This window comes from Zea mays, chromosome 8 (genome assembly GCF_902167145.1).
Source record: "Zea mays cultivar B73 chromosome 8, Zm-B73-REFERENCE-NAM-5.0, whole genome shotgun sequence".
NCBI classification, from domain to species: domain Eukaryota; kingdom Viridiplantae; phylum Streptophyta; class Magnoliopsida; order Poales; family Poaceae; genus Zea; species Zea mays.
This window is the reverse complement of record NC_050103.1, coordinates 139,368,173-139,376,532: the sequence shown is the minus strand read 5'-3', so window position 1 is coordinate 139,376,532 and position 8,360 is coordinate 139,368,173.

The following is an 8,360-nucleotide window of genomic DNA, read 5'->3' as shown; positions in this document are numbered from 1 at the left end:
CCTCAACCTCAGCCTCAGGAGAAGGTCTCCGCCTCGCCCAACCCCAAGCCTTGGCCTCAGCCTCAGCCTCGGGAGAAGGTCTCCGCCTCACCCGACCTCAGCCTCGGACCGACTACGCTACAGGGGATACATCATTACCCTACTCCTAGCTAGCTACCTCAGGCTATGAAGGAACAAGACAGGTGTCCCATATAAGGTTACTCCAGCAACAGGTAATGATGGTTCCCCGCATGCGCCCATGACGTCGGTTGCTCTCAAACCCCTACGGAAGCAAGCAAACGTCAGCAGGATCCATGCCGCCCGACAGCTGAGCTTCTACAGGGCTCAAGGCACTTCTTTGACGACCACGTTAGCTTGTGTAAAGGGTTCAAGGCACTTCCCCGATAGCCACATAGCGCATAGCTACACCCCGTTGTACAACTGGACATCTCCTTGCATCTATAAAAGGGGATGTCCAGGGCCTTCCTAAGAGAGGTTCACGTTGAGGTGGGCGCAAAGGCACGTGGAGACACAGACACGTTGACAACAGGGCCTCTCTCTCTCGCTCTTGCCCTCGCCCTCTCTCGACGCTTGTAACCCCTACTACGAGCACCCCGGTGCAGGATAACATAAGCCTCATTTTCCCTCTTGTGTTCCATCTTGCATCAACCCATCTGGGCAGGGGCACGCAGCAACAAATTCACTGGTTGGCTGACGGACCTCGCGGGTCCGAAACGCCGACAGGTAACAAACCCAACATCTCATACTTTCGTGTATTTGGGAGCAAATGTTACATTTTGGTGAAGAAAGGTAGAAATTCCAAATTTGCTCCCAAAGCTGTAGAAGGGTTTTTACTAGGTTATGGCTCAAATACAAAGGCGTATAGAGTCTTCAACAAATCATCGGGTTTGGTTGAAGTCTCTAGCGACGTTGTATTTGATGAGACTAATGGCTCTCCAAGAGAGCAAGTTGATCTTGATGATGTAGATGAAGATGATGTTCCAACGGACGCAATTCGCACTATGGCGATTGGAGATGTGCGACCACAGGAACACCAAGTGTAGGATCAACCTTCTTCCTCAACAATGGTGCACGCCCCAACTCAAGATGATGAACAGGTTCTTCAAGAGGAGGCGTGTGATTAAGGGGGAGCAGAAGAAGATCAAGTTATGGAGGAAGAAGCACCACGGGCCCCTCCAACTCAAGTCCGAGCGACGATTCAAAGGAATCATCCCGTCGACCAGATTCTGGGGGATATAAGAAAGGGAGTAACTACTCGCTCAAGACTAGCTAACTTTTGTGAGCATTACTCGTTTGTCTCTTCTATTAAGCCTTTCAGGGTAAAAGAGGCCTTGCAAGATCCGCACTGGGTGTTGGCCATGCAGGAAGAGCTCAACAACTTCAAGAGGAATGAAGTTTGGAGCTTGGTGCCACATCCCAAGCAAAACGTTGTGGGAACCAAGTGGGTGTTCCGCAACAAGCAAGACGAGCACGAAGTGGTGACAAGGAACAAGGCTCGACTTGTGGCAAAAGGTTATGCCCAAGTCGCAGGTTTGGATTTTGAGGAGACTTTTGCCCCTGTGGCTAGGCTAGAGTTTATTCGTATTTTGTTAGCCTATGCCGCTCACCACTCTTTCAGGTTGTTCCAAATGGATGTGAAGAGCGCTTTCCTCAACAGGCCAATCAAGGAGGAGGTGTATGTGGAGCAACGCCCTGGCTTTGAGGATGAACGGTACCCCGACCATGTGTGTAAGCTCTCTAAGGCGCTCTATGGACTTAAGCAAGCCCCAAGAGCATGGTATGAATGCTTTAGAGATTTTCTAATTGCTAATGCTTTCAAGGTTGGGAAAGCCATTCCAACTCTTTTCACTAAGACTTGTGATGGTGACCTATTTGTGTGCCAAATTTATGTCGATGACATAATATTTGGTTCTACTAACCAAAAGTCTTGTGAGGAGTTTAGCAGGGTGATGACACATAAATTTGAGATGTCGATGATGGGCGAGTTGAACTACTTCCTTGGGTTCCAAGTGAAGCAACTCAAGGATGGCACCTTCATCTCACAAATGAAGTACACACAAGACCTTCTCAAGCGGTTTGGGATGAAGGACGCCAAGCCCGCAAAGACGCCGATGGGAACCGACGGACACATCGACCTCAACAAAGGAGGTAAGTCCGTTGATCAAAAGGCATACCGATCCATGAAAGGTTCATTGCTTTATTTATGTGCTAGTAGTCCGGATATTATGCTTAGCGTATGCATGTGTGCTAGATTTCAATCCGATCCAAGGGAATGTCACCTTGTGGCCGTTAAGCGAATTCTTAGATATTTAGTTGCTACGCCTTGCTTCGGGATCTGGTATCCAAAGGGGTCTACCTTTGACTTGATTGGATATTTAGACTCCGATTATGCTGGATGCAAGGTTGATAGGAAGAGTACATCAGGGACGTGCCAATTCCTAGAAAGGTCCCTGATGTCTTGGAGTTCTAAGAAACAAACCTCTGTTGCCCTATCCACCGCAGAGGTCGAGTATGTTGTCGTAGGACAGTGTTGCGCACAACTACTTTGGATGAGGCAAACTCTCTAAAACTTTGGCTACAATATGAGCAAAGTCCCACTCTTATGTGACAATGAGAGTGCAATCCGCATGGCGGATAATCCTGTTGAACACAGCCGCACTAAGCACATAGACATCCGGCATCACTTCCTGAGAGACCACCAGTAAAAGGGAGATATCGAAGTGTTCTATATTAGCACCGAGAACCAGCTAGCCGATATCTTTACCAATCCTCTAGATGAGAAAACCTTTTGCAGGCTGCATAGTGAGCTAAATGTCTTAGATTCACGTAACTTGGATTGATTTATAGCATACATGTGTTTTATGCCCTTGATCAAGTTACTTTATGCACTTATGAGATTTGTTGTTTACTTCTGGTGCTCAAGTTGTGCAAGGGATCCCCGAACCTCACAAGTCCATGTGTGAGTAATGCACATATTTAGGGGGAAAAGTGCTACAACTTGATCCTTTGAGACTAACATTTGTGTTGAGTTTACTTAATGTAGCCTCAAAGGTGAATTGAACGGGAATGGTGAACTTGGACCATGCAAAGACTTCCACTGTACTCCGGTATTAACTCCAAGTTCATATCTATGCTCTTATTGCCTTTTTGCTCTTAATTGACAATTTTGGTGAGGCAATGGGGTTAAAGGGGCCAATAATGATCCTGTTTTGGTGCTTAATGCTAAAGGGGGAGAAATTAAGGCCAAAGCAAATGGATCAGCTACCACTTGAGAATTTTGAAAATAGTAGAGTTAGAACTTTTGATTTGTCAAAATACTCTTATTGTCAAAATTTGGTCTCTTGTGGGGAGAATGTTTGATTATGGGAAAAGGGGGAGTTTTTGGCTCTTAATCATTTTTACTCTTGGATTATCTCTCTTTGTGCCCAAACAAGTGTGTTTGACTTAGAGATAGGAAATAGAATTTGATTTGCAAAAACAAACCAAGTGGTGGCAAAGAACGATCCAAATATGTCAAATCTTGTCAAAGACTATTTTTGTTCTCAATTGCATTGATGTTGCACTTCTATTTGTTGCTTTTTGATGTGTTGGCATAAATCACCAAAAAAGGGGAGATTGAAAGGGAAATGTGCCCTTGGGCCATTTCTAGTATATTTTGGTGATTAAGTGTCCAACACATATTAAGTGGGTTATAATATGCCAAATGATGAATAAAGTGCAAATCAACAAGAAGGTATGTTTCTAGACTTAGTACATTAGTTTTTGGTACTAATGAAGTTACCTAAGTGCTAGAAACAGGAAAAGAAAAAGATTGGAAGAGAGTGCCTATGTGCAGCCAAGACTCAGCACAGTCTGGCTAGAGATGGCAATGGGTAAAAACCCGCTGGTATTACTTGCCCAAACCTGTACCCGCGAAGAAAAAATACGCCCGCTAAAAACCCAGACCCATGACGGGTATAAAATTTTGCCCAAACCCATACCCACGCGGGTTTCGGGTACCCAACGGGTTTCCCATACCCACTAACATCAACATAAAAAATAATTCATCATGTAAATAACAATCAATACATTAATAAGCTAGCATAAAAGGAACAAGTGATAACTAATTTTAGCCTAAAATTTGTTACATGAAGTTTATTTCAATTAGAACATATTCAATTAATAATATTATGAGACATATTTATAAGGAATGTTGATTTTAAGGCGGGTTTTAAAACCCCATGGGTTTGTGGGTATGGGCAGTGGAAGGACAAACCCATGCCCACGTACCCATTGGGTTTCCATTTGAACCCATTAACAAACCCATGGATAAAGAAATTGACCCAAACCCATACCCTAATAGAGCAAAAACCCACCAGACTGTCTAGCACACCGGACTGTCCGGTGGTGCACCGGACAGTGTCCGGTGCGCGAGGCTGGTCTCCAGCGAACTGGCCACTCTCGGGAAACTTTGGCGGCGTACGACTATAATTCACCGGACTGTCCGGTGGTGCACCAGACTGTCCGATGAGCCAACGGTCGCCAGCGCAACGGTCGGCCGCGCAATCCGCGGGCGACGCGTGGCCCGTGCCAACGGTCGGCTGGGGGCACCAGACTGTCTGGTGTGCACCGGACAGTGTCCGGTGCGCCAATCAGCCCGAAGTTGCAACGGTCGGCTGCGCCAGGAATGGAAGGAAATCGCGCACCGGACATGAACAGTGGCTGTCCGGTGCGCCACCCGACAGAAGGCAAGATTAGCCTTCCAAGAATGCCTCCAACGGCTCCTAGCTGCCTTGGGGCTATAAAAGGGACCCCTAGGCGCATGGAGGAGTCACCCAAGCATACTTTGAGCATTCTAAGTCTTTCACACTCCGTCTTCGCGCACTTGATTGACTTTGTTAGTGATTTGAGCTCTGTTCTAGTAGTGAACTAGTTGTGCTTCATTCGAGCTCAAGTCTTGGCTTGTGTGTGTGTTTTGCTGCGGATTTGTGTATTTTGCTTCCCACCCTTACTCTTGTGCTTTCACTTTGATATTTGTTGTAAGGGCGAGAGACTCCAACTTGTGGAGATTCCTCACAAACGGGAAAAGAGATAAGCAAAGAAGAACACTGTGGCATTCAAGTTGATCATTGGATCACTTCAAAGGGGTTGAGTGTAACCCTCGTCCATCGGGACGCCACAACGTGGAGGTACGCAAGTGTTATACTTGCCGAACCACGGGATAAACTCGCGTGTCTTTTGTGATTGTTTTTCTGTGATACTTGTGTGTTCGCAAGAGCTCGCTACTTAGCCATTCTAACACTTAACCAAGTTTTGTGGCTATTAGTTGTTGAATTTTACAGGATCACCTATTCACCCCCCTCTAGGTGCTCTCACTTTATCTTCAATTTCTGAGGGTTGTTTATCAACAGGCTCTGAAGGCCCAGCTTCGGCACTAGCCTGGCTCACTGCAGCTTCAACTTCGGCCGGTCTTGTTTTAGCTTCGATTTGCATTTTGGAAGCCTCGACAATTTTCCCTGAAGGAATAGAACTTGAAGCCTTTACTGACTCTAGCACATCTAGTACACTTGACATCCTTTTTTCTTTTAGGAGTGGCTACAAGACCTTTTTGTATCTTCGGCACTGTTACTTCCGCCGAAGGGCTTAAAACTTCTAACATTTTTGTTCCTTCAGTCTTTGGCTCTTCGGCCTTATCTTTACCAGTCTTTGCCACAGCTTGCTCGGCTGAGGGTACCTTCAGCATGGTGGCCGGTTCTTCAGCCTTCTGCGTAGAAGGAATTGGCTCCTTTGGAGCAACAACTGAAGAAGTTTTCCCGCCAAACTCGGGCACCACGACTGGCTCAATATAACAGGGCCAGTGGGTGAGGACTTTCAACTTTTTACTCTTCGGTGCAGGCTCGCTTGGAGCAGCCGAAGCAGCAACCTTTCCAGAGGTTGAACCCTTTCTTTTCTGCCCCCGTGGCGGGTAGCGATAGTCAGGGTACACAAATCCAATAGCATCAAAAACTCTATTTAATCTTTTCTTTTTTGGCTCCTGAAGGCCGCAGATAGTGCATTATCTTTGGACTTGGAATATGCTCCAAGTAACTCATTGCTAGTATTTTCAACACACTTCAGCCAGTCATCATCTGGTTCGACAAACTGGTCTCCAAACCTGAAGGTGTATTTCAATCGAACCAGGCCGCCTTCGCTAGGGTTAGTGATGGTTTCTTTCGGCATTTCCCAGCTGTCTATCAGTGGCCATATCCTGTAGGCTACATGTTCTTGAACTAAGTCTCTTGTCCCAATAAAAGAGCAAACTGTGCTGAAGGCCTTTTGGCATGCTTCGGCTGCCTCATCAATTTCTACCTTCGACTTTTGGAGGCCGAAGCGGGACCAGATGGGGCGCATGATGATTTCTTTAATGTCTTCTCTCGCATTCAAATCATTTTTCACGTAAAACCACTCTTCCATCCAGGCCCCGGGCCATCTCTTCCGAAACATTGGCACTGGGTAGCTTGCGCCAGAGCGAGCAACGAAGCTATAGCAACTAAAATTGTTATGATATTGTTCTTTACCACAGGCCTTCGTCTCATATGAAAGTTCGTGCATACTGCAAAAACATCTTGCACTCGGCTCTAGACCTTGACTCCTCACAGCCCAGATGAAGATCCTCATTCTAATAACTGCTTCGGGAGTGATCTGGTGAAGTAAAATCTGGTATGTCTTTAAAACTTCAACCACAAATCTGCTCAACGGGAACCGAAGTCCAGCTTTGAAGAAGCTTCGGAAGATCACAACTTCGTTTTCTTCAGGAGCAGGAACGGCTCTGTCTACGTCAGCCCTCACAATAGACATATCTCAAAAATACCTTCCTCTCATATTATCAAGATGACTTTGTTTGATAGTTGATTTCCCGAAGACTGCTTGACTTGGTCGCCAGGGCCGATCTTCAGAGTCTTCGCCTCCACTTTCCACATCATAGCTGTCGCTATCATTAGTATCTTTAGACAAGCCTTCTAGTATCTCTTTAGTAATCTTCTCTATATTTGTTTTTGCTATTGACTCAACAAATCCAGTAGTCTTCTCCTCAAGGAGCTTCTCCTCTTCGCTCAGCTTCGTTTCAGCAGCAACTTTTTTGTCTTGAGACATCTTTTCTTCGGAAATGGCAAAAATGCGTCCTTAAAACCGAAGTTTAGGAAGTCTGAGAAACTAAGCAAGCGTTGGTAAGCAAGAGCTAAAAAATTGAGCAATCAGGGTGAGTTCTTATTTATACGATCGACGCGCTCCAAATTGGAGGGTCCCGTTTGTCAGTGACTGTTGCTATTCTAGCAAAGGGAAGGTGTTTTTTGGACCTTCGGCTTAAGGCCTTCGTCCATGTCGCAGTCTGAATTCGTTACCTTAAACAAATTAATATTGCGAGGGGCTACTGTTGGGGGCCTTCGTCCTCCGAAGGTCCTCAAAAACATAATTTAACAATGTCTTCCAAGTATGGTTTATGAACAGGTATCTTCGGATTCATGATAGAAGCATACACGATGAGGAGCTTGATCATGACGAAGGTTGTCGTCGCTCCGAAGCTATGCGAAAGGGAGCTTCGGCTAAATCGCAGAAAAGGGAACCGACTTAAAAGGGAAAAGGTTGTTCAGTCCTCATAGATTTTTCTATAAGCCAATAGTAAATGTAAAGGGCATAATTGTAATTTCTCATAGGTTGTGTCCTGTGCCTATAAATAGATGAATAGTACCCCCATACTGTTCACGCGGACTGGTACTTGCTTTTGCGTCACGCTTGTACTTTTTACCTTCTGTCAAGTCGAAGGAACCTTTGTAATTCAATATTGTTTGTCTTTCCATGATAATATAATAAGAATGAGTTAACAATGTTATATGATTGTTCATGTTGACTCTTATATTTCATATGCTTCTTCTTTTATTAACATATATTGCAATCATGAAGGTATGTCCTTCATGACCTTCGTCTGAAGATCATTATGTCCTGAGAGGAATAATGCTTCGAAGGACAAAGGGCATTAACATTTAATATCTTGTGTTGCCTTGTTCTTAATTCATAGTATTTGAGAACAAGTCCCCAACAGCCCCCTTTATCAAATTATGTGCACACCATTATTTATTAGTTGAGAAATAAATGATATTAGATGATGAAAATGTATGGAAAATAATATTTTATGGTTTTAGTGGGGTATATGGGGAGAATTTAAGGGTAACCGTAGCGGACGTTGCGGAAGGGAGAAAAGTAGAGGGTGAAATTTGTATGACGAGACGCAAAAGTGAGATATAGGGGCGAAGTTTAGAGTTGCGGAAGGGAGAAAAGTAGAGGGTGAAATTTGTATGACGTGACACAAAAGTGAGATATAGGGGGGCAAAGTTTAGAGGGAACCA